Here is a 27690-nt window from a genome sequence, read left to right as displayed (position 1 = left end):
CAAACATTATAGATTAAGGTGTTTTCTCAAGCATGCTATGTGCCTGTAAAAACTGGTGGTCAGATAGATTGAAATACTATTTGAAATCCATACAAATCAACTTCTGTTTAATTTGCTTCTTGTACTTTATATTATGCTGAACTCAGGAGGACTACTGATGCTCCAAGTTACTGTGAAATTTTATGGCTAACTAAATAGCCAAAGTGCGTGCTTTACCTTGTAGTGAGAATTGAGTCTAAACAGAGGGAGAGCTAATGAAATTATTATAATAGCTGTTTGTATCTTAAGATTGTAAAAAATCTACTTCAATAAAGCAGTATAAGGAACACATTAAATTATGTCACAGCGATTCTACAGCAGGCACAGTATTGGAGGCATTCCACTGATAATGATGGATAGTTTCTACAATTTGCACTTTTTTTGAACAAAACAAGAGTCTGTTTTGCTTGTTAAAATGCATGGTGATTTACAATAGTCAAAACTACATTTGGCAGCAAGCTATGTTGAAGACAAGATAGGTAGGAAATATTTTCTTGATTAGATAATGGTTGGTTGAAATTCCTTCCAGCTTTGTGAAACAAAAGTTAGCAATTGAAAGCATATCAGATGATGCATCAATTTTCCATAAGCAGGAGCCTGCAACCTACTTTATTGAAAAACCTTTATATGGAGCTAGATTTAATCTCTCAATTTGAGAAGCGGTGCCATGAAATAAGATGTTCGCATGCAAAATCTTCAGATTTCCAATGGAAATTTAAAACAAAGAAGTACTCTGTTCCCTTGGGGATAGCACCTATCTTGGATTCATTTTTTTCTCTGATGTTCTCGCATAGCTTTATCAGTAGCTTCAGGGAAGTGAAACAGTGTTCTGCCTTCAGAACAAAGACTTGGAGGATTGGAGAAAAAAGGAAGATAATATATGAAAAGCACTTTCTCTACCATTCTTTTATTTTGCTACGGATTTCTTGTGGAGTGATCATTATTTCAAATAATTTATATCTTAAATAATTTTAATATTTAATATGGCAGGCAACTACATATGACCTAAATTTATGTTTTGTTTTCTGCCTAAGTCACCCATGAAAATCTTTCTTAATGTAGGTAAATTTTAACTAGACAAAACTGGAAAAAAAAATGGACTTAAGAGACAACTGTGTGTTTCTTACAAAGACAGCAAGTTACACTGCCAAAAGAAACAGAAGAAAAAGGAGCTTTCTTAGCTCCTTCACGATGAGCTGGCAATGCACTACTCAGCAACTGGTATGTGCTTCGACATGAAGGGCCGATGAAGAAGAGACAGCCCTAGAGTCAGGCCCAGTGGAATCACATACATCCTTGTATGCAACTGGTGCATACTGTAGATCTGTGGCCTGCATCTCTTCCAGCTGTGTATTTGTGGCTAATTGAACAATTTTGTCAGTGTCTGTAACAGGACAGTTATTTCACACCCTGTAAAGCAGCAGTTTGCTGACTTCTGTTTTTATTGTCAAATGTGCACAGGTCTAACCTACTCTTTAAGAATAATGCCACAAGAAGGTCAAGGTTTATATTGCTTCCACAAAGCCATTTCTCTCTACATATTTATTTGTATTTTAATATGCAATTTTAGGTAAGTTAAGCATAAATTTCCAAGACATTTTACTCAAACAACCTGTTATTTTTTTCTGAAGAAACAACATGAAGGCCTGTCTAGGTAGTTTTCAGGAAATACTGTTTCTCATACAAGGGAACCATGAACTCCTGGGGAAATCACTCGGTCAGATTAGACCCCAGTGTTGGAAATTTCCATCTAGAATGCAGAACACAAGTCTGGATCATTGTGAGATGATGTCAAAAGGCACATGGAATCTATATAGACTTCCCTGCTAAAAGTAGGACCATTTTAGTATGTAAAACAATGATGGGACCTCTTGAAGCACCTTCATTATGCAAAACTATGTGATTTCAAACAACATTGTTTGCTTTTAGAAACTTATAAAGTATCAAGCCATTATTCTGAAAAGATTAAAAAAACTTGGTAAGTAAAAGTAATCATTTTGGGCAGGACATACAGTACATTTCAAAGTGATGTATACTCAAGAATTCTACCTACTAAATGTAGAAGAAATGATAGAATTAGATGGCAATTTTACAATCCCAATGAGAAACTGCATTTAGAAAACCATAACAGTTCTATCCCAAAGCCATCAACTGTGTGTCCATGGGGACCTTTATAATGATTGATAGCAATGTGGAGACTCTGCTATCTTCTCTCTCAATTCCACTGTGTAGCATTGCCCAGAAGGGAATGCTCATTATATATTAGTGTCAAAAAGTTAAGATGAAATCTAATCAAATTTCTGATGATCACCTTAGAGTAAATGCAGGAAGTCAGAGAATGTGTTAAATGATACCACTGGGTCAGAACCAACCAAACTTGGAACTAATTACTTGGTTATTTTAGGAAGTGCATTTAAGTAGCTGGTATTTATAAGGAAGTGAAGGAGAGAACGCCAGTGGAGACTAAAAAAAGTCATAGAGATTTATAAACTAAAAGTGTTCTGTTGAATTTACTGAGCTTTGATTTAAATAAACTAGCCATGTACTGTTTCAGTATGACCCAAGAACCTAAGCTGTCAGGTGATGCTAAGAATGCTTCATCTCACTAAACGATGTTACCAAAGTATGGTTATTTTACCAGCATGTATTCTACTGGAGAATGATAGACATATGTGATTGTTAAGAGTACTCTAGTTATCTTCCACAAAAGCACGTGGATAAAAGATGAAATGGCATTATCAAAGTGCTCATAATTGCGTAACTTTTTCATTGGGGTTTGTGTGTCTGCCCTCTCTCCTTTTGAGTGTGTTTCTAAGACCTTGGCACAGAATCCACAAGGAACTGAGTAAGCAAAAACGGACATTAATTATACTCAATGTGTTAAAAATTTTCTCTCTTTTGTAAGGGAAATACCTTAAGTGTTCTTCCTTCTCTGAAGACTGTATGGATTTTGGGGCCCCTGCTGCTCCTGGATGTCTTGATTTATAGTCCAATGTATAATATAAGGCACCAGTTGGAATCCTTCTCCACACACCCAACCCAAGACCACAGCTCCATCTTTATTACTGGCTCAAGGGTAAACGCAGCATGAACATTAGAACTGGCTCCAATCGTAATGAAAGCAGGTCTCTGTTCACTGCTGTGGCCTCATGACAGGGAATTTTTCCATTTCTGGAAATCACATCAGTTAAAGCAGGAAAGCAAGAGTCAGAAATCAGCGGCTCTGGTTCCAGAGGGACCGTGTTTCTAACTTTGTTACTGTCACCAACAATCTGGGTGCTTTGTACAGTGTGACCAGTTACAGTGCCCAGTGCTGTGGTTACTGGGCAAGTAGAAGGACTGTGTTTAACTTAGGGATGAACATAGGGCAGGAAAAAAAAAAAAGGCACAGAATGTGTTCAAATATGATGTCATCTGTTTCATTAAGTTGATGTTCTTCTGAATTCATTTTATTTTCCTTTCAAACTCATTTCTTCCTATGATCACATGTGTTCTGTTCGGACAATTATTTCTTTAATTTCTTTCTCTAGTATCTTAAAGTTTTTATTATACAAGTCTTTCCCATGTGTGGTTAGTGTTACTCTGAGATATATTTTTTGAGGCTGTTGGAAAAGTACTGTTTCCCTGATTTCTTTCTCAGTATGTTTGTCATTTCTATATACGAAAGCTACTTACTTTTGTGTGTAAATTTTGTGTCTTGCTACTTTGCTGAAAGTATTTATCAGCTGTATAAATTTTCTAGTGGTGTATTTAGGGTCTTTATGTAAAAAAAACCACCATCTGCAAACAAGGATATTTTGACTTCTTAGTTTCCTATTTTTACCCCCTTGATCTCCTTCAGCTATCTTATGGCTATAGCTAAGACTTCAGACTAAGAATCCAACAGCTATAAAGAAAGTAGGCATCTTTGTCTTGTTCCTGATTGTCATGGGAGTTCTTTGAGTATCTCTTCATTTAAGATGATTTTGGCTTGGGAGAGCAGGCCTTGCACCTCAACAGAGCGGCACAATAGAGCCAATCCTGTTAGACCAGGTGTGGGTGAGCCAGCCCCAAAGTTGTGAGCATGGGAGAGCAGCCCCAATTTCTCATCAGTCTTCTGGCAAAATGGGTGAGGAAAAGAAGCCATCCACCCTGCCCACCATCACCTGGGGCAGGTGGGAGAGTTGGACCTATGGTCATAAGAGTGGGAGAGCTATCCCCAGTCCCCACCGTCTGCTACACGCAGGAGAGCAGGCCCTGCACTCCACCAGGGCAGCACAACATATCCTACCCTGTTATCACAGGTGTGGATGAGCCACCTCTGAAATCATGAGCATGGGACAGCTGTCCCCATTTCCCATCTGGTGGACCAACCCTACAGCTGTCCAGGCCCAGACCCAGGGTTATGACTTGGCCTGCTCCAACATCCATGACATCAATGATCTGCTGGAGCATGTGAAGGAACCTGACCCACAGACCCAAAGCTGCAGGATCTTCATAGCACAGGGTGCCAGTGTTATGTCCAGGAAGAGTCCTAGTGGGGACCCCTCGTCAAATGTATAATAGAGACCAGGGGCCTCAAAGCAGACCAACAACTCTTATATTTTTGGTTGTGAGCCTAGCCTTTAACGGCTGAGCCATCTCTCCAGCCCTGGACCAATAACTCTTTACAATAAACACTTGCAGGTAGAGATGTTAATGGTGGCTTCACAAAAAAAGAATTTGGAAATGTTTCTTAGTTTCCATTTTTTTTTTTGAGTAACTGAGGAGTACTGATATTAACTCTTCCTAGAATGTCTTGTTCATTTTGTGCTGAATCCATCTGGTCCTTGGTCTTATATATTTGAGAGATTTTTAATTACTGCTTCTATTTCACTAGGGATTATGGGTCTATTTAAATAGTTTCCTGTTATTTAAAGTATATTTTTTTCATGCAATTTATTCTGATTATGGTTTCCCCTCTCCCTATTCCTTTCAGTCCTTTTCCACCCCCCCTCCTATCTGAGTCCATACCCTTTTTGTCTCTCCTTAGCAAACAAAAAGACATCTAGGGAATAATAATAACATAAAGTAAAATCAGATAAAATAAAAATGAAAAATAAGATAAATAAAAAACAAATTAATTGAAACATGACCAAATAACCAAACAAGAAAAAGAGCCAAGAAAAAGCACAAGAAATCCATATAGATGCAGAAACACACAGGCTCACACACTCAGCAATCTCATAAAAATCCCAAACCTGGAAACCATAATATATATACAAAGGACTCCACCCAACTTCTGAGACTGTAGCTACTCCCTGAGACAGAGCCTGCCAGCATAGATTGGACTAAGAGCTGCTCTCTGAGACACAGAGTCCATCAGCATTGATTGGAACAAGAGCCCTGATTAGACTAATCACTAAATGCCCATATAAAGAAGATAGAGTAATCTCACACTAGTGACTTAACAGCACACCTGAAAGCTCTAAAACATAAAGAAGCAAACTCACCCAGGAGGAATAGATGCCAGGAAAAAATAAAATTGAGAGCAGAAATCAATAAAATAGAAACAAAGAGAACAATACAATGAATCAATGAAACAAAGAGCTGGTTCTTTGACAAAATCAACAAGATAGACAAGCCCTTATCCAAATTAAACAGAAGGCAGAGAGAGAGAGAGAGAGAGAGAATCCAAATTAACAAAATCAGAAATGAAAAGGGAGACATAACAACAGACAATGAGGAAATCCAGAGAATCATCAGGTCATACTTCAAAAACCTGTAATCCACAAAATTGGAAAAATCTAAAAGAAATGGGCAATTTTCTGGATAGGTACCATAAGTTAAATTGAGACCAGATTTAACTAGACCAATAACCCATAAGGAAATAGAAACAGTCATTAAAAGTCTCCTAACCAAAAAAAGCCTAAGACCAGATGGTTTTAGTGCAGATTTCTACCAGAATTTCAAAGAAGAGCTAATTCCAATACTCTTCAAATTGTTCCACACAATAAAAACAGAATGAACATTACCAAACTCTTTTTATGAGGCTACTGTTACCCTGATACCCAAACCACACAAAGATGCAACAAAGAAAGAGAATTACAGACCAATCTCATTCATGAACATTCATGCAAAAATACTCAGTAAAATACTGGATAACCAAATCCAGGAACACATCAAAAAATTATCCACCATGACCAAGTAGACTTCATCCCAGGGATGCAAGGATGGTTCAACATATGAAAATCTGTCAATGTAATACACCATATAAACAAAATGAAAGAAAAAAAAACACATGATCATCTCATTAGATGCTGAAAAAGCCTTCGACAAAATCCAACACTCATTCGTGATAAAGTTATTGGAGAGATCAGGAATACAAGGAACATACCTAAACATAATAAGGGCAATTTACAGCAAGACAACAGCCAACATCAAATTAAATGGAGAGAAACTCAAAGTGATTCCACTAAAATCAGGAACAAGACAAGGCGGTCCACTCTCTCCATACTTATTCAATATAGTACTTGAAGTTCTAGCTAGTGCAATAAGACAATAAAAGGAGATAGAAATTGAAAAGGAAGAAGTCAAACTTTTACTATTTGCAGACAATATGATAGTATATCTGAGTAAACCCAAAAATTCTACCATGGAACTCCTACAGCTGATAAATTCCTTCAGTAATGTGGTAGGATATAAGATTAATTAAAAAAAATTAGTAGCCCTCCTATATACAAATGATAAATGAGAAACATCATCCTTTACAATAGCCACAAATAATATAAAATATCTTGGGGTAACTAAGCAAGTGAAAGACCTGTATGATATGAACTTTAAGTTTCTGAAGAAAGAAATAGAAGAAGATATCAGAAAATGGAAAGTTCTCCCATGCTCATGGATAGGCAGGATTAACATAGTAAAAATGGCAATCTTACCAAAAGCAATCTACAGATTCAATGTAATCCCCATTAAATTCCCAACATAATTCTTCACAGATTTGGAAAGAACAATACTTAACTTCATATGGAAAAACAGAAAACCCAGGATAGCTAAAAGAATCCTGAATAATAAAGCAACCTCTGGAGGCATCATGATCCCTGACCTCAAGCTCTACTATAGAGCTATAGTAATAAAAACAGCTTGGTAGTGGCATAAAAACTGACATGTGGACCAATAGAATCGAATTGAAGACCTTGACATTAATCCACACACCTATGAACACCTGATCTTTAACAAAGAAGCCAAAACTGTGCCATGGAAAAAAGAAAGCATCTTCAACAAATGGTGCTGGCATAACTGGATGTCAACATGTAGAATATTGCAAATAGATCCGCATCTGTCGTCATGCACAAAACTCAAGTCCAAGTGGGTCAAAGACTTCAGCATAAATCCAGTTACATTGAACTTGATAGAAGAGAAAGTAGGAAGTTGTCTTGAATGCATTGGCACAGGAGACCACTTTCTGAAAATAACACCAGTAGCAAAGACACTAAGAGAAACAATTAATAAATGGGACCTCCTGAAACTGAGAAGCTTCTGTAAGGCAAAGGACATGGTAAATAAGACAAATGACAGCCTACAGAATGGGAAAATATCTTCACTAACCCCACATCTGACAGAGAGCTGATCTCCAAAATATATAAAGAATTCAAGAAACTAGACATCAAAATACCTAACAATCCAATTAAAAAGTGGGTATAGATCTAAACAGAGAATTCTCAACAGAAAAATCTCAAATGGCTGAAAGACATTTAATTAATTGCTCAACACTCTTACTCATCAGGGAAATGCAAATCAAAACAACTCTGAGATACTATCTTACACCTGTCAGAATGGCTATGGTAAAAAAAAAAAAAACACTGAAGACAGCTTATGTTGGAGAGGATATGGAACAAGGGGAACATTCCTTCACTGCTGGTAGGAATGTAAACTTGTACAGCCACTTTGGAAACCAATATGGTGCTTTCTTAGAAACCTGGGAATCAATGTAGCTCATGACCTAGCTAAACTACTCTTGGGCATATACCCAAGCAATGCTCAATCATACCACAAGGACACATGCTCAACTATGTTCATAACAGTATTATTTGTAATAGCCAAAACCTGGAAACAACCTAGATACCCCTCAACTGAAGAAAGGATAAAGAAAATGTGACACATATACACAATGGAGTACTACTCAGCAGAGAAAAACAATGACATCATGAAATTTTCAGGCACATGGATGGAGCTAGAAAATATCATCCTGAGTGAGATAACCCAGACTCAGAAATAAAAACCTGGTATGTACTCACTCATAAGTAGATACCAGATATAAAGCAAAGTTAACCAGATTACAACCCAGAGCTCCAGAGAAGCTAGCTAACAAGGAAGACCCTAAGAGGGATACATAGATAACCCAATGAAGGTGAAACAGATGAGATCTACATGAGCAAGCTGTGGGTAATGGGGGGTGTAATGGAGGGCAAGGAATTGGGCATTAGAACATAAGGAAATGGGAGGTTTGAGCTGGAACAGGGACAGAGTGGAAGAGCAAGGAATGAGATACCATTATAAATGAAGATATCATGGGAATAAGGAGGAACAGGGTGCTAGGGAAGTTCCTAGGAATCCACAAAGATGATCCCACCTTAGACTACTAGCAGTAGTTGAGAGGGTACCTGAACTGGTCTGCTCCAGTAACCAGATTAGTGAATACCCTAACTGTCATCATAGAGCCTTCATCCAGTTACTGATGGAAGCAGATGCAGAGATCCATAGCTGGGCGCAAGGCCAAGCTCCAGGAGTCCAATCAACGAGAGAAAGAGATTCTATAAGTAAGGGACATTGAGATCATGATGGGAAAACATATGGAGACGGCCAGCCAAACTAGTTGAAACCCATGAACTGTGGACCAGTAGCTGTGGCGCCCCCATGGGACTGAACTAAGCCCTCTGAATACATGAGATAGTTGTTCAGCTTAAACTGTTTGGGGGCCCACAGGCAAGGGATTGGGATCCATCCCTGGTACATGAGCCTAGTGTCTAAGGTGTGACACCTTGTGCAGCTTGGTGCAGCGAGGGGCAGGGGGGGGGCTTGGACCTGCCTCAACTGAATGTACCAGGTTCTGCTGACTCCCCATGGGAGACCTTAACTTGGAGGAGGTGGGAATGGGGGGAGGGTTGAAAGGGAAGGGGGGGTGGGAAGAGGGAGGAGGGGGGATCTGTGGTTGGTATGTAAAATGAATAGAAAATTTCTTAATAAAAATGGTAAAAAAAAAAACAACCCATAAATATATACAAAGTACCTAAAGATAGGAAAAAGAAATTAACAAGCAAACAGGCAGACAAACAAAGGAAACAAAACAAGACAAAACAAAAGCCTACCCTGACTTAACGTTATGATAGAAAGAACCTCCAAAGATGCCACTGAGTTTGTCCTGTGTTGGCTATCTACTGCTGGGCATGGGGCCTACCCTTAAAAGTGGTTGCTTCCCCAGTGAGACTCTCTTGGAGAAAATTAACTTCTCATTTGCAAGTGGCTGTAAGTTGGAACTAGCTTCTGGGTCAGGTATGGGGGCATGTGTCTGCTTCTCCTTTCAGCTCTAGGACCCCATCTGGTGTAGACCCATGTTGGCCTTGTGCATGCTGTTACAGTATCTGTGAGTTCAAATGTCTACCATTCCTATTGTATCTAGAAAGCCTTGATTCCTTGGTGTTCTCCAAACCTAGCTCTTACACTCTTTATGCCCCCTCTTCTGCAGAGTCCCCATAGCTGTGAGGGGAGGTATTTGATGGAGACATTACTTTTAGGGTTGAGTGTTCAAAAGTCTCTCACTCTCTGCATATTGTCTGATTGTGGAACTCTGTGTTTGTTCCCATCTGCTGTAGGAACCTTCTCTGATGATGACTGAGAATGCAGGAATTTGACTATAGCAGAATGTCCTGAGTCATTTTTTTTTGCTATGTCTCCTTAGCAGAATAGTATTTGATTTTCTCCTAGGTCCCTGACCTGTATAGTCTCAGATTCTTGGCTACCCAAGCAGCGTTGTATATGGATTCCATCTCATGGAGTGAGTCTTAACTCACAGCAGATTGTTTTGATTGTTTAGTTCCACAAACTTTGTGCATCTGCTGCATCAGCATATGTTGTAGGCAGGTCTTGTAGATCAAAGAGTTTATAGCTGGGTTTGTCTTTACGTTTCTCCTTTGATAGCATGCAGAATATGTTCTAGTAATATGAATACTAGTTGGTAGGGGTGAAGGCTGAAGATAGCTTCTACTGTATTAGGTTTCCAAAAATGGACACAAAGGTCCTGTAGGTTTAGTTGTCTCTCTTCCTATTCACTTCCTTCTCTCCCTCTTTCCTTCTCCTTTCTTGATGCTCCCATTCCAGTAACACCCCTCTTTTATCCACATCATCTATTCTAGTCCATTTCCTAGGGAGATCCAACTCTAGTCCCTAGTCCCTTACTCTCTACCTAACCTCTGTGGTTATATGGACTGTAGCTTGCTTATCAATGATTTAACAGCTAACATTTACATATTAGCAAATATATACCTTATTTTATTTTTAGGTCTGAGCTACCTTATTCATGATGATTTTTTTCTAGTTCCATTCATTTGCCTGTGAATTACATGATTTCATTTTTAATGGCTAAGTAATATTCCATTGTGTACGTGTACCACATTTTATTTATCCATTTATGTGTTGACAGGTTGTTTCCAATTTCTGCCTATTATGAATAGAGCAACAGTGAACATGGTTGAACAGTGTCTCTGTGGTAGGGTGAAGTATCCTTTGGGTATATGACAAGAGTGTATAGATGGATCTTGAAGTAGATCAATTTCCAACTTTCTGATGAACCCCCATGCTGATTTCCTTAGTGGCTGTGGATGAGAGCATGAGATATCATTTGTTTCATTGATCTTGGCTATTCTGACTGGTGTAAGATGAAATCTCGAAGTAATTTTGACTTGGTTTTCCCTGATGGCTAAAGATGTTGAACATTTCTCTAAGTGTTCCTCAGCCATTTGAGTTTTCTCTTTTGATAATTCTTTTTAGTTCTGTACCCCATTAAAAATTGTGTTGTTTTCTTGATGTATAATTTTTTAGTTCTTTATATGTATTTTGGATATTAGGAATGTTTAATTGGTATAATTTTCCCATTCTGTTTGAATGATGTTGTACTTTGCTGTACAGAAGCTTTTCAGTTTCATGAGGTCCCATTTATCCATTGTTGCTCATATCGTCTGTATGAACTAATGATGTTCTGGAAATCTTTACATGAGATTGAAGTTCTGGGCTTAGACTCCAAGCAGTCTCAGTTTGGTATAGTCAAGGGATGAATGACTGAAGACAAAGAAGGCTAGTTTAAAGATTTTTTAAATTGCTATTCTCATTCATTGTTTGTATACATATGTTTAAATTATTTCTTTTGTCTTGTTTAATTTCAGTATGTTCCATGCAACTAGAAATTCATCAATTGCTTTTAAGCTTTCCATTTCCATGGAATATAAATTTTTTGAAAAAGGTTTTGAATCTCTGACTTTTCCTTTCTTTTAACTTTTAGTGTTATTAATTAGGATCTTGTTTTACCTTCTTTTGGTTAATTTGGCTAATATTTCATCAATCTTGTTAATCTTTACAAAGAATCCATGAAAAAAAGAATTGATTCTTTGTATTGTTTTTGTTGTTTCTATTTTGTTAATTTCAGCCACATTTTGATTATCTCTTTGCATATCCATTTTTGTATATTGTTTGTGGTTGTTTTTTTTTGGTGTTTTTAGGCACATCATTAAATTATTAATTTTGTATTACTCATTTTTTTTTATGTAGGTACTAAGCATTATAAATGTTCCTCCCAGGACTGTCTTCAATGTATCCCATAGATTTTGGTATGTTGTGTGTATTAATTATCATTCAGTTCTAGGAAGTTTTCATTTTACTTCTTGATTTCTTCCTTTGCCCATCTGTCATTAAGTATTTGGCTTCTGTGAGTTTGTGTACTTTCTGTAGTTTATATTTCTGTTGATATCCAACTGTATTCTATTGTTGTTATATATAATGGAGGATGTGATTTCAATTTTCCTGTATTTATTGACATTTGCTTTGTGTCCTAATATGTGAGCCATTTTGAGAAAATTCCATGGCCTGTTGAGCAAAATGGTTATTCTTTAATTTTTGAATCAACATTATGTAGATATTTGTTACGGCATTTGATTTATGATTGTGTTTAACTTCAAAGTTTCTCTACCTAATTTTTTTTTCTGGATGATCTCTTTATTGGTGAGAGTTGGGTGTTGGATTGGGGTCAATCTGTAGTTTTACATCTAATAATGTATCTCTTATTAAACTGGGTGTCCCCATGTTTTGTGCATATATGTTTAGGATTATGATGTCCTGAGAGTGGATTTTTCTTGAGTGAGTATGAAGTGTCCTTCCTTATTTCTTCTGAATAGTTTTGGCTAGAAGCCTATTCTCTTGATATTAGAATACCTATGCACATGTGTTACTTTAAAATTCCATTTGCTTAGAATACTTTTTTCCATTCTTTTATCCTAAGATGGTATCTATTTTTGTTGTTGAAGTGTATTTTTTGGAGTGAGCAAAAGCTGGATTTGTTTTCTAATCAAATCTATTATTCTATCTTTTTACTGGGAATTGTGACTATTAATATTCAGAGTTATTATAAAAATAAATATTTTTCCTGTCATTTTGTTGTGTTTTCTCAGATATTTGGTTGTCTGACCGGGCATTGTTTGTTTATTCCCTGTAACCTCTTGAATATGTTTGTCTTTCTTTTCAGACTACAAACTATTCCTTCTATAATCCTCTATAGAGCTGTCTTAGCAGTCATAAGTTTCTTTAATCTGTTTTTATTCAGAAAATTTTTCATTTCTTTTCCATTTTAATTAATTGTTTTGCTTGGGATATTAATCTAGGTTGACAGTTGTGGTCTTTCCAAAGTTGGGGTACATTTTTCATGTCCTTTTTGCTTTAAAGTTTTCTGTCAAATCATCAAGTGTTATTTTAATGGTCTTGTCTTTGTAAGTGACTTGATCTTTCTTCTGCAGCTTTCAATAGCTTTTTAAAAATTCGACTTCTTTTTAAGCTGTTTTGTTTTGTGTGTATGGCTGTTTTGTCTCCCTGTATGTCAGTGTACCATTTGTGTACTTGGTGCATACTTGGAGGCCAGAAAAGGTACCTGACCCCCTGGACAGTTGTGAGCTGCTATGAGTGTACTAAGAATTGAACCTGGGTCCACTAGAACAGCAGTTAGCATTCCTAACTGCTGAGTCGTCTCTCCAGCCCTTTATTTTTTTTAATGTTTTATCCATAATATGTAGTGGAACTTTCTTTTCTCATCTTGTCTGTCTGTTTTTTTTTTCTATCTATCCTGAATGTACATCTCTTTATATTTGGGATTTTTTTTCTTTAATTTTACTTAAAATATTCTCTGTGCCTTCATTATTGTTTTCCTCTCCCTGTATGCTCATAATTCAGTTAGAACACTTTACAGGGTCCCCAAATTCTACTGCTTTTTGTTCATTTTAAAAAAGAAACCTCATTGACCTTGACTGAGAGATTCAATTCCTCCACCATGTCTTCTTCCATTGCTGACTCTGTATTTGACATGATGCACCTGGTGGTGAGGCTTTCCATTGAAGGTTTTCATTTGGCTTATAGAATTTTACATTTCCAGTATAATTTCTATTAGGTTTTTCTTAAACACTTATGACTATTTTCATGCCTTGGACAGACTTCCTTATTTTATTCAACTTTCATCTTGGTCTTTTTTTTTTGAGTTATTTTGATCATAGTTATAATTGCTCTTTTGAATTCTTTTACTTAAGAGTTCTTCCAGGTCATTTTTATTAGGCGGCATTATTCTGGGATTGATATTTTTCAAGGTGACATGTTATTTTGTTTTTTCATGTTGTTTTTATTTCTACATTGGAATGTGCACATCTGGAGTCTAGTCATAAAAATTATTTGAAATTAGAAGGTTTCTAAATGTAATAGCTACATTAAAAATTAGAGATATGGATTCCCCCATCTCCCTGTCTCTCAGTCATTTCATCCAAAGCCCTGCCTAGTGGCAGCACTTCTTGAAATCTAGCCCAGAACTTCAGATAGGCTATGTAGACTTATTCTCCTCCTAGCCTGTTGGTCACAACACCCACCACCTTGTGTAGTACCAGCACAATGTGGGTTACACCCTAGATTCCCAGGTAGGTGGTTTGGACATATTTCCCTGTCTGATTGCCCCCCAGTTACTCTGTCTACCACCCCACCTGCAGCAATAATACATGGGGTCTGCCTCAGAACTCCAGATAGGTTGCCTGGACCCACTCCCTAACCCAACCAACTATCATATATTCAACACCCCAACCAGCACCTGCACTACTTCAAGTCTTACTGAACTCAAGTATCAGTACCATGTGGTACCCAATTCAGAAATCTAGCTGCTGCTATCAAGGATAACCAGCAGAAACCAGAGAACTCTTCATGAATTTTGAAGGTTTGCAGGAAGTATCTTCTCGGCCTCCAGAAATTTAACTCCCAGGCTCAGAAGTTGCATCTGTCTCTAGCAAGTTGAAACCATAACCAATACCATTTTTTCACAGAAACAAAGAGTGGTCCCAAGACTCAGTACCAAGAACCATTCAGGTGGTGCACAACCTGAGAAACTAGGGTAATATTAAACAAGTATCCAAACAACCACTTATTAAAAGTGAGAACTGATATCTGAACCAGAAAAAAACTACCAGTGAATTACTCCAGGAGTCCCAACCCTATCTCAAAAACAAAACTACATGAACAACCAATTCAATGTATCTCCTCCAGAAATTAGCACCCCAACTTTAATGTTCCCTGGTAAAAGCAACTTAGTTAATGCACAGTAAAATGATCTAAAAATGGCAGTTATAAATGTGTTCTGGAACTCAAAGAGAACCTGAACAAATCAATGTAGACAGTTTAAACAAATAGTCAAATTAAATAATAAAAATAATTCAGGACATGAAAATGGAATTTTGTAGAGATAGAATCCCTGAAGAAAAACCAAAAAGAAATAAAACTCCAAATGTAAAACTCAGGAAGTAAAAAAAAAAAAAAAAGCTCAGGGGAAAGTCTGACCAATAGATTGGATGAACAGAATATCGTGGCCTTGAAGACAAAGCAGAAGAAATAGATGACTCAGTCAAAGAAAATATTAAATCTGACAAAACTCCAGGAACAACACATGTAGGAATTCTGAGTCTCTGTAAAAAATACCAAACTTACCAATTCTAGGCATAGAAGAAGGAGACAAAACTCACATCAAAGGCACAGAAAATATTTTTAATAAAATCATAGAAGAAAACTCCCCATGTCTCAGGAGATGTCTATTAAGCTGCAAGAGGTATACAGAACACCAAGAAGATAGGACCAGAAAAGAAACTCCCCAGGACACATCAAATCAAAACAATAAATGTACAGAACAAAGAAAGGATACTGAAACCTGCAAGAGGAAAAGACCAAAACACATATAAGAATAGGAGCCTCAGCATAAGACATGATTTTTCAATGGAAACTTTGAAATCCAGAAGGGCCAGGAATGATGTCCTACAAGTTATAAAAGGCCACAGATGCCAGCTGAGATCACTGTACTTCATAAAGCTATCCATCATAATTGAAGAGGAAAGAAAAATATTTCATGATAAAAATAGATTTAAAGAATTTATGCCTATAAAACCACCTCTACAGAGAATACTAGAAAGAATGCTTCTCTCTCAAGAGAAGATTAAACATACTTAAAAGGGTACAAGGTCTTTGTAATCCTAGAATATTTAACCAAAACAATTCTGAAAAAGCACCACCACAACAACAAAATAGTAGGAAATATTAAATATTATTCAGTGATAACTTTCAATATCTACAGACTCAATTGTCCAATAAGACACTCACTAATAAGTTGGATCAGAAAGTGGATTCATCTTTTAGCTGCCTCCAAGAAACACACATTATCATCAACAATAGATACTATCTTAAGGTAAAAGTGTAGAAAAGGTGTTTCAAACAAATGGAATAGGATCAATCAGGCATAAATATTTTAATATCTGATTAAATATACTTCAAACCAAAATTCATCAGAAGAGATAGTGAAAGAAATTTCATACTAATTAAAAGAAAAATTCACCAAGAGGATATTACAGTTCTAAACATTTATGTACCAAACAGAGAAGCATCCAACTTCATAAAAGCAATACTGTCACACCTAAAACTACAGACTGACCCCAACAAAATGAGAGTGGATAACTTCAATACTACACTTTTATCAATAGACTGGTCATCTAGACAAAAGCTAATAGAGGAAATCTAGAAGTAAATGAAATAATAAATAAAATAAAATAAAGCACTAAAGAACATCATTCTTTTTAGCAGACCGTAGAACCTTCTCTAAATTCACTACCATGTTAGGACACAAAGCCAGCCTCAACAAATACAGAAAAACTGAAATAACACCCTGAATACTATCTGACCACAGAAATATGAAGTTGGATATCAACAAAAATAGAAATGACAGAAAATACAAACTTATGGAAATAGCACAACACATTATTGTTATATATATAGCAACATACTATATAATAGATAGTATGTAGCAATAAATGCCTACATAAAAATTGGTGAGATCTCAAATTAATAATTTAATTATTTACCTGAAGGCTTTGGAACAAACAAGAAAAGGAATAGATAGGAAGAGATAATAAATATCAGGGCGGAAATCAATGAAATAGAAATTTACGAAATTGAAATGAAAAAAATTACAAAGAATTACTGAAATAAAAAGTTAGTTCTTGGCAAACATGAACAAAATCTTTAACCAAATTAACCAAAAAGAAAAGAGAGGAGCTCCAAATTAATAAAATTAGAGATGAGAAGGGAGACATAATAAGTACTGAGTATATACAGAGGATCAGAAGAATATACTGTAAAAATCTATACTCTACCACACTGGAAAATTTTAAAGAAATGGATGGATTTCTATACACATATGACACATGAAAATTAAATCAGAATGAAGTAAAAATTTAAATAGTCCCATAACAACCAATGAGATAGAAGAAGAACTAAAAATCTCCCAACTAATGCTGAAGACATGGCTCAGGGTTTCAGAGCAATGGTTACTCTTCCTGAAGACCCAGGTTCAATTCCCAGAACACACATGGCAGCTCATATCTGTCTGTAACTCTTGTCCCAAGGGACCCAATACCCTCTTCTGGCCTATTTGCATACACACAAGGTGCAGAGACACGTGCAGGGAAAGCACTAATAATAAATAGATAAATAAATAAATAAATAATTTCCAACAAAAAAATCCCCTCGGTCTATACATTTATAGTGTAGAATTGTCAGACCTTCAAAGAAGAACTAATGCCAACACTTTTCAAGTTATTTAAAAAACTAGAAAAAGTAGGAATGCTTTTAAAATATTTTTATGAAGCCATTATTACCCTGACACCTAAACCAGATAAAAAAGGAAAATTATTGGCCAATCTCTATAATGAATATGGATGTAAAAGTTCTCAGTAAAGTACTTACAAACTGAATTCAGTAATACACCAGAAAGATTATCCACTAGGATCAAATCAGCTTTACCCCAGTGAGGGATGGTTCAACATACCTAAATCAATAAATATAATCTATTACATAAACAAGGACAGAAACTATGTGAGCATCTCATTAAACACAGGGAACCTTTGACAAAATTGAACATCCCTTCACATTAAAGGAACAGGAAAATCTAGGAATGCAGAGGAAATACCTCAACATAATAAAGCTGTTATACAGAAAGCCTACAGCCAAAACCTTGCTAAATGAAGAAAAACCCAAAGTATTTCCACTAAAATCAGGAACAAGACAAAGGTGTCCACTATCTCCTTTCCTGTTCAATATGCTGCTTAAAATCTTAGATAGAGCAATAAGACAAGTGCAGAAGACAAAGCATAAGCAAATAGGAAGAGAGGAAGTCAACTTGTCATTTGCATATGATGATTCTATACATAAAAGACCTTAAAGAGTCCACTAGAATATCCCTGTAGCTAATACTCACATTTAGCTAAGTAGTAGGGTTAATGGGGCCAAGACCTTGTAGCTGGCTAGGATATAGGCTCTAGGGACTTATAATAATAGCTTTAATTTGTTAAATGGACATAGTATTAAACTGACACTGAACTATTTATTTATATACCCATAGAAGAGTGCATTTTTCAACTCTCATTAGATAAGCTTCTTCTTACTGTAGAAGAAAAGTAAGAAAACAAACAAAACCCATTAAAGAAAAGCATAGGAGACCATTTTAGTGACGTTAGGATAGAAGCCAGTTTGTTGACCTCTATACAAAGAATGGAGACACAAGGGAAAGCTCACGACCAACCTGCCGTGTTTCTAATAATTCCCAAAGCTTCAACCACAAGGGCTTAGCTATCATGCTGCTTGTTCACATTGCCTTTCCTTCAACCCCGGGCTGGGAGTTCTGCATATTTGAGGGACCTACTGCACTACGCTTTCAAGGCAGCCACCAACTACAAGTGGTAAGTTCCCATGATGCCGAGTATGCCATCTTGTAAATTCCACAGGGCTTGAGCAAGCACTACATACAGTGAGTGCCAAACTAACAAAGTATATGGTTGCTTTGAGTCTATGGAATTAGAGTAATCAGACTCACATTTGTAAATTCTATACATTAATGATTAATTGTTATGCATAAAGACTGAATATATTTAAATATGCATAAGGTTTCTTTTTCTTTGCTTTCTTTGATTTGACCAACACATAGAACTTGATAATAGTATCTTTCAAAAAAAGGACTCCCTCCCACCCTTTAGAAAAGGGCAGGCCTCCTAAGGATATCAACCAAACATGGCTTATCAAGTTGTACCTCCTCTCCTATTAAGGCTGGACAAGGCAACAAAGTAGGAGAAAAAAGGTCCCAAAAGCCAGCAAAAGACTTAGAGACAGCCCCTGCTCCCACTGCTAAGAATGAGTTTTGATGTAATTTTGTTGTAGTTTTTGAGCAAGTTATTTTGTCATTTCACTATTTTGTTTGAAAATGGACAAATTTGGGTTAGTTTGTCTACAACATTTCTTTTGGGTTGTAGATACACCTAGTTGCACATTTCCATGACTTAGTCAGTGATGTACGTTAATAAGATTGGTTTTAGAATTCCAAGCATGCACATCCATTGACTCCCAGAAACTAGCAACACGAGTTCTTTAATATCTTAAACTCCTTCTCTCTGAAAATAGCTTTTGATCAGTTTAACTTTTCTTCTAGCCAAGCAGTGACACTATTCCTTTGAAGATTGTAATTAGTCGACTGAAGAAACTACCAGTGCTACCACTGACTAATTATCATGTGGAAAACTTGGTCTGTGAAGTTTGGTTCTGCTAATGAGTTAACAATAGAAGTAATAAGGATTTTGAGTCAGGAATCCTCTGGGCTAATTCAGGCATCTAAATGACCACATAAGCCCAAATCTCCAGAGACTGCCAAGTTTTCTTTTATTTACAAGGTGAGGATTTACTGGGAAGACAGTAAGCTAATGGAAGAAGAAAATTCCTTCTAAACCAAAGAAACTAGCCTCTCTAGAAAAAAGTGCAGACATTAGCCAACAGACTGGGGTTCAGAATGAAATCTTGGCCAAGATCATCTCTGATTTGTTTAAATTCATAAACTCACCTACATTTCTGTGATGATTTGAATAAAAATGATCCCCATGGGCTCATGTATTTAAATGCTTAGTCATCAGAGAGTGGCACTACTTCAAAAGGATTAGGAGCTGTGGCCTAATCCTTTTGTTGGGGGAAGTATGTCACTAGGGGCAGGTTTTTGAGGTTTCAAAAGCCCACACCAGGCTCAGAGGCACTCTCGTCCTGCTGCCTGCGTTTCTGGATATAGAACTTTCAACTACTTCTCCAGCACCATGTCTACTAGTGTGCTACCATGCTCCCCTGCCGTGATGATGATAGACTAAACCTCTAAAACTGTAAGTAAGCCTAATTAAATGCTTTCTTTTCATAAAAGTTGCTGTGGTTAAGGTGTCTCTTCATAGCAATAGAACACTGACTAAGGCAGCCTCATCTGTGCATTGCATGAGTTGGAGTTTATGTGTTCCCAAATGTCCATCATGTATTTAAAGTTGGGCCCCTATGGTGATGGCATTGGCAAACAGTGAAACTTCAGGAGGCAGTGCTGGTGTAGTTCCTGAGAAGGGGATTGTAGGCAATTTAGGTTCTGGACCTTTCCCTTAGCTACTTAGGCCAGGAGGGAAATAGTTGTGCTCTGTCTATGCTCCTGTTAACAACTGTGTCAGAGTATAAAGCAATGAATCTACTTGATCTTGGATTAGAACTTCCGAAATTGAGAAAAATAGTTTTTGTTTATAATGAATTGTCTCATGTTTCAGTATAGCTACATGAAACTCACTAATAAATATATATTATATCTTTGGATAGCCTATATCCCTGGAATCTATCTTCAGTGTCAAAGATTATTTAGAGAAAGGATCCATCAAACAGAATTTAACAATTTTTAAAATTATTTTTATTAAATAAATTGACATTTATGTGCAAGATGCTCACAATGTGATATCCAATTTGTGAGATCATGTGTTTGCTATTTTTTTAATAATACCATCCCATTATCACTTTTTAGTGTTATAAAGGAATATGAACGTTTCTGTTTTATTAACTGCTGCCATGTTTTTTATTATTTCTTCCAATCAACTGCTTTGGAGTTTTTGTTTGTTTGTTTTTATGAGACATGGTTTCTCTGTGTAACAACTCCTGCTGTCCTGGAACTCAGTTTGTAGATTAGGCTATCTTTAAACTCACAGAGATCTGCCTGCCTCTGCCTCCCAAGTGCTGGAAATAAAGACTTGCCACCACACCTGGCTCATGTTATTATTTTTATAAGGCCTTAATGTACTGCATTAAATTATTAATTTTAGATCTCTCATTTTTTTTTATGTAGACACTTAGCACTATCAAGTTTCCTTTTAGGGCTGCCTTCATAGTACTTCACCAATTTTGGTATAGTATGTATTTTTGATTTACATTCAATTCTTGAATTTTTAAAATTTTGTTCTTTATTCATTAACCCAATTATCATTCAATAATGTGTTGTTGAGTTTTAAAAAGTTCGTATACATTATATGGTTCCTATTGCATTGATATCCAGTTTAATTCTCTTGTGGTCATATAGATTTTATTTTTTTTCTGTATTTGTTGAGACTTGCTTTTTATAGTAGGAGATCAATTTCAGAGAAAGTTCTATGGTCTGCTGAGAGGAATGGGTATTTTTTATTGTTTGATAAAATGTTCTATAGATGTCTGTCTTAGGGCTTTTATTACTGTGAAGAGACATCATGACTACAGTAACTCTTATGAAGGAAAACATTTAAGTGAGGTAGTAGCTTGCAGCTTCAGAGGTTTATTTCATTATCATCATGGCGGGGAGCATGGTGGTGTGCAAGCAGACATGGTGCTGGTTACATCTTGATATTCAGGCAACAGGAAGGTATCTGAGACACTGCATGGTATCTTGAATATATATGAGAACCCAAAACCTGCCTCCACACTTCTTCCAAGACCAAACCTACTCCAGCAAAGCCACATCTCCTGATAGTGCCACTTCTTTGGGGGGCATTTTCTTTCAAACCACCACATTCCACTTCCTGGCCCCTAAAGGCTTGAAGCCAATATCACAATGCAAATTCATTCAGTCCAACTTCAAAAGTCCCCATAGTCTATATAGTCTCAAACTTATTTAAAAGTATAAAGTTCAAAGTTTCTTCTGAGATTAATGCAATCTCATAACTCTAATCTCCTATAAAATCAAAATAAAAAAAACCAGATCATATACTTTTAACATATAATGGCACAGGGTATATATTACCATTCCAAAATGTAGGGAATGGAGCATAGTGAGGAAATACTGGACCAAAACAAGGCTGAAAATCAGTTGGCCAAACTCCGAACTTTGCATCTCCATGTCTGATGTCAAAATGCTCTTCAGATCTCCAACTCCTTTCAGCTCTGTTGATTACAATGTACTTCTTTCTCTTGGGCTGTTCACACTCCCTGTTAGCAGCTCTCCTTGGCAGATATCTCAGGTCTCTGGCATCTCCAACATCTTGGGGTCTCCAACACAATCCAGGCTTCAAATTCACAGCTTCACTTAATGGCCTCCATTCAGGGACTTCCCCAAAATATACCTTGGCCTCAGCAATATTCCTTAGTTACAGAGGCAAATTCCATAGCCCCTTTCTCCTAGCCTTAACTCTAAAGCTAGAACCATGTGGCCAAAGCTGCTAAGTCCTGTTGCTTGATGGGGCTGGAACATGGTTTCTTTGTTTAATTATATCTTTACCAGCTTTCTTTCTATTTTCCTTCACTACCTAAGCTTGGCTGTTCTTGAACTTGCTCTATAGACCAGGCTGGCCCCAAATTCAGAGATCCACTAGTCTTTGCCATCCACATGCTGGGATTAAAGGAATGTGCCACCAGAACTGGCTCTAAGGTTTTCTTTAATTTATTTCTGCAAGTTGGAAACTTGGCTGGGTGAAATCTTGTCCTGAGGTCACTACTCCCTTTATTCCATTTCTTAATCTGTTTATCTCCTTGAACACTGCTCCATTCCATTTTCTGGTGCTCCTTTCTTCCTCAAACATCTTTCTTTGCTCAGGTTGTTCCTTTTCATCATATATCTTTATTAGAGTTAACACTAGTAACCACACAACAGAGTCTATACTAAGCTGTTTTGCAATTCCCTCTACCAAGGGAATTAATCCAAAACTCTCCACTTTAGCCTCAGGCAACTTTTCAGACAAGGGCAAAAAGCAGCCACTTTCTTCCCCAAAATATCCCAAGGATGATATCTACTTAGCATACTAAAATTATTCTCCTCTGAAACCTCTTGAGTCATTTTCTCACAGTTCAAATCACTCTTAGCACCAGTCTTCCATGCTCCTATTGCTATGGCCCATTAAGCAGCTCTTAAAGCATTCAACTGCTTTCCTAATCCAAAGTACCAAAGTCCAAATTCTTCCAAACAAAAACATGGTCAGGCCTATCACAGCAATACCTCACTCCTGGTACCAACTTCTGTGTTAGAGTTTCTATTGCTGTGAAGACACACCATGACCATGGCAATTGTTATAAAGGAAATTGTTTAATTGAGGTGACAGCTTACAGTTTGAGACGTTTAGTCCATTATCATCATGGCAGGGCACATGGTGACATGGAGGCAGACAAGGTGCTTGCTACATCTTGATTTTCAGGCAACAAAAAGTGGACTGATACAATGGGCAGTATCTTGAGCATATATGAGACCTCAAAGCCTGCCTGCACAGTGACAAACTTTCTCCAACAAGACCAGTCCTACTCCAGTAAGGCCACACCTCCTAATATTGCCACTCCCTTTTGGGGGGTATTTTCTTTCAAACCATCACAATGTCTGTTGTATCCAATTCATTTATTATGTCACTTATCTCCAGTGTTTCTGTTTAGTTTTGTTAGATGACCTGTGTATTAGTGAGAGTAAGGTATTAACCACAACACTATCACTGTGTTATGCTTAATCTATGATTTTACAATTAGTAGTAATTGTTTTATGAGATTGGCCACATGTGTATTTGGTGAATATACATTTAGAATTGTAATATCTTGGCATATTGTTCCTTTAAAAAGTATTTAGTTATCTTCCTTATTTCTCCTATTTAGTTTTGATTTGCATTGTATTATGTCAGATATTAGAATAGCTAGACTTGCTTGTTTCCTAGTTCCATTTGCTTGAAATACTTTTTCCCATCATTTATTTTTTTATCCATCCCATCTCTTGTACCTGGCTGGGCATCTCATTGTTTGTGACATTTTCTTCTATAATTTTTTGAATATATTTTATATGCTTCTTGTGTAGTATTACTCTCTTTCTCTGCTTTTTAATTTGAAAATTCAGTTTTTTCATCATGTCCCAAAGCTCTCCCATGTTGTGTTCATAATTTTTTTTCTAAATTTCTTATTGACCTTTACTGAGTGACCTAATTTCTCTACTTTGTCTTCCAGGTCTGACATTTTGTTTTCTGTATGATGTGTTCATTGATCAGCAGTTCCACTGAGTTTTTTTTTAATTTATTTATTTTTATTTATTTTATAATACTATTCAGTTCTACATAATAGCCACAGATTCCCTTGTTCTCTCCCTTCCTGCCCCCCTTCCCTCCCCCCCCAGCACCCCTCCCATTCCCACCTCCTCCAGATCAAGGTCTCCCCCGAGGACTGAGATCGACCTGACAGACTCAGTCCAGGCAGGTCCAGTCCCCTCCTCCCAGATTGAGCCAAGCGTCCCTGCATAAGTCCCAGGTTTCAAACAGCTAACTCATGCAGTGAGCCCAGGACCTGGTACCACTGCTTAGATGCCTTCCAAACAGATCAAGCCAATCGACTGTCTCACCTATTCAGAGGGCCTGATCCAGTTGAGGGCCCCTCTCCACTGAGGTTTTTTATTTGGATTATTGAGTTTTTTATTACTTCATCATTTCAGTTTGGCTTTTCTTCAATAATTCTATGTATTAAATTCTATTTTCATATCTTGGATTGAGTTCTTCCTTTCATTCAGCTGTTTGATTTTATGCTCTTAGAATGTATTCATATTTTCTTTGAGTTTTTAAACAGTTTTAAATCTTTTTTTTTTTTTTTAAATTCATTGTCTGGGAGTTCTTCCGGATCATTAATATTGGAGCCCACCACTATGGGATTATTAATTTTTGGAATGAACATATGTGGATTTTCATGTTTTATTTCTACTTTGTGACTTATTCATCTGGACCACTTTGCACAGAGTTTAAGACTGGACTAAATCATAAGATGGTTGAGATTTGATTTCTTCTCTGGGACTAGAATTCAGGACTTCAGGCTGTATCCCAATTCTTCTTTTCAGAGATTGCTATGATTGCTCTAATGGTCACTATCCAAGGCTCAACACATCCCTTGTTGGTTCTCTTCACCACTGTTTTTAGGCTTTGACCTCATTCCTGGACCAGCGACTTCTGAAGTTAAAGGAAAATTGATGAAATATTGATTATTTTAATTTAAATGTATTTTAAAATAACTAAATTATATGGTGCCCAGACATAAACATCTCCTCATTGGGCTAGTATATTAATATAGGACAGGAGCAGAAGCTTCCTTTCAAGGAGCTGAATCAAATCCATATGGTGGCCAGAAACAGAAAGACTTTCAGGAGAAAGCTTCCTCTCCAAGAGTTGAATCAAGTCCATATGGTAGCCAGAAACAGAAAGGCTTTCAGGAGAAAGCAATGAGTTTGGCAGATTCACATGCTTCACTCTTGCTCTACTGTACTGGCAGCAGTACCCCTCTTAGTTCTCCGTGTTCCAGTACAATCATCTGAGGCAGAAAAGCAGAGCATCCTTAGGAGAAGACCTTGGAGTTGGTGACCAAAGCCTAACCCTGATTTGGACATGATCCATGCTTTCAGTGTGTTTGTCAGGACCAAGTGGAGCTTTGGTTTCTTTAATATTGTAAAAAGAAATGCTATGTAAAATTTCCCCCCAAAGTTAAACATGAGCATAATTTTCTTTCACTAATTTTCACGTGTGTGAGGAGGAGGTAAAAATGAAAGAATTATTTTTCTTTTCCTACAGGCTGGTGAGAAAGATTTGGCAGAGGTTTGCTTTTTTAAAAAAAAAATATGTGTTTGTATATATGTCTCTTTGCATATATGCTATATGTGTATTCTATATCTGGCCCATGGAGGCCAGAGGAAGGCATGTAATTCCTGGAGCTGCAGTTACAGATGGCTTCAGTTGTCAGTTACCTAACCTGTTTCTGGGTAACTGGAAGTGCTCTTAACTGCTGAACCATCTCTTTGGCCTTGTGTTTTACTTTCTTATGTATGTCTCATAACTAGTCAGAGGACGATCTCAGAACTTCCGGTTTCTACATGGCAGGTAAACTTTGTGAAAATGTATGTGAATTCCTAATAGAGTTCAGTCTTGTGTATCTGAATCTACTGATACCTTCAAAGAAAGCTTTTTGTAGAGTGATGTCATGGTGGAGCTAGCTTGATGTTCATTTTCCCATTACTGCCTTACATTTGTTAACAGCTCATTAGAATATCTTTTTGTGCCGGGCGGTGGTGGCGCATGCCTTTAATCCCAGCACTTGGGAGGCAGAGCCAGGCGGATCTCTGTGAGTTCGAGGCCAGCCTGGGCTACCAAGTGAGCTCCAGGAAAGGCACAAAGCTACGCAGAGAAACCCTGTCTCGAAAAACCAAAAAAAAAAAAAAAAAGAATATCTTTTTGTTCCCAAACTCACTACATGTAGTTCTGTGTAATGGTGGGAACATGTATGTAGAAGTCCTATACATGCAAATCCCTATGTAGCCCTTCTGTGTGAAGTTCTATAGAGACACTATTCATGTTTATGTTCTATAATAGGGATGATCTTAGGGTTTCTATGGCTGTGAAGAAACACCTTGACCATGGCAACTTTTATAAAGGAAAACATGTAATTGGGTAGCTTATAGTTCAGAGGTTTAGTCCATTATCATAATGGTGGGACATGGCAGAATGCAGGCAGACATTGTGCTGGAGAAGGAACTGAGAGTTTTTCATTTTGTTCTGTAGGCAACAGGAAGTGAACTGAACTGAGTGTAGCTTGAGCATAGAAAACCTCAAAGCCCACACCCACAATGACACATTTCCTCCAACAAGGACACACCTACTCCAACAAGGACACACCTCCTAATAGTGACACTTCTTATGGGCTTATAGGGCCAAATACATTCAAACTACCACAGGGATTGATTCCCTAACTGTATCTACCTATGTTTCTGCAATGATTAATTTCTGAAGTAGGATACATGGTACAGAAATTTTAAAAAGTTATATCCCAATGTCACATCCAATCTTTAGGCCCAGCATGGTCCTACACAACTTGTGGTTAGTCTACCTAATCCTCCCCTTCATGTGACCTCTCCAACCCCTAGATCTAGCCTCCATCCCATATCTATTGCTCCAGCCTAGTCTGGTCCATCTTTCCTGTGGTACTCCAAATTCCAGGCTTTGACCAGAACACATATATTATCATATACATCAGGCCAGGTCTCCATCTATGATCTGACTACATCATTCTCATGCCACATCCAATTCCTAGGCCCAACCAGGCCCTACATTTGTTGTGCCATGACCTAACCTGGTAATTCCATCAGATCCTCCCCTCCACATACTTTCCCAAATCTCAAGATCTAACTCAAGTTCCGTGTCCAGTGTCTAGGCTTAGTCTGGACAGCTCCTCCTATATCACCCCAAAGTACCAGTGTTAGACCAGGACACACATCCTGTATATACTATCCTACCACATCCTATCCAAGCTTCAGACCCAATATATCTTGCAGATCTTGTGTTCTGTTTCAGTCTGCTGTATCCATGTCAGACACAGGACTAACAAGAAAAATCCACATGCCTAGATTTCACGAACAATATGAAAGATAAAGACAGTAGTTGCCCTCAAATACACCAGTCCTGTAGAAATTATCTTCAATGAGAATTACCTGGATGAACCACAGGATACAGAACTTAAAAGAACAATCATAAATTTCATCAAAGAATTCAAAGAGCTTAAAAGAGATACAAAGAG

The sequence above is a fragment of the Peromyscus maniculatus genome, chromosome 5 (assembly GCF_049852395.1).
Source record: "Peromyscus maniculatus bairdii isolate BWxNUB_F1_BW_parent chromosome 5, HU_Pman_BW_mat_3.1, whole genome shotgun sequence".
Taxonomy (NCBI): domain Eukaryota; kingdom Metazoa; phylum Chordata; class Mammalia; order Rodentia; family Cricetidae; genus Peromyscus; species Peromyscus maniculatus.
Note: the sequence above shows the minus strand (reverse complement) of the source record.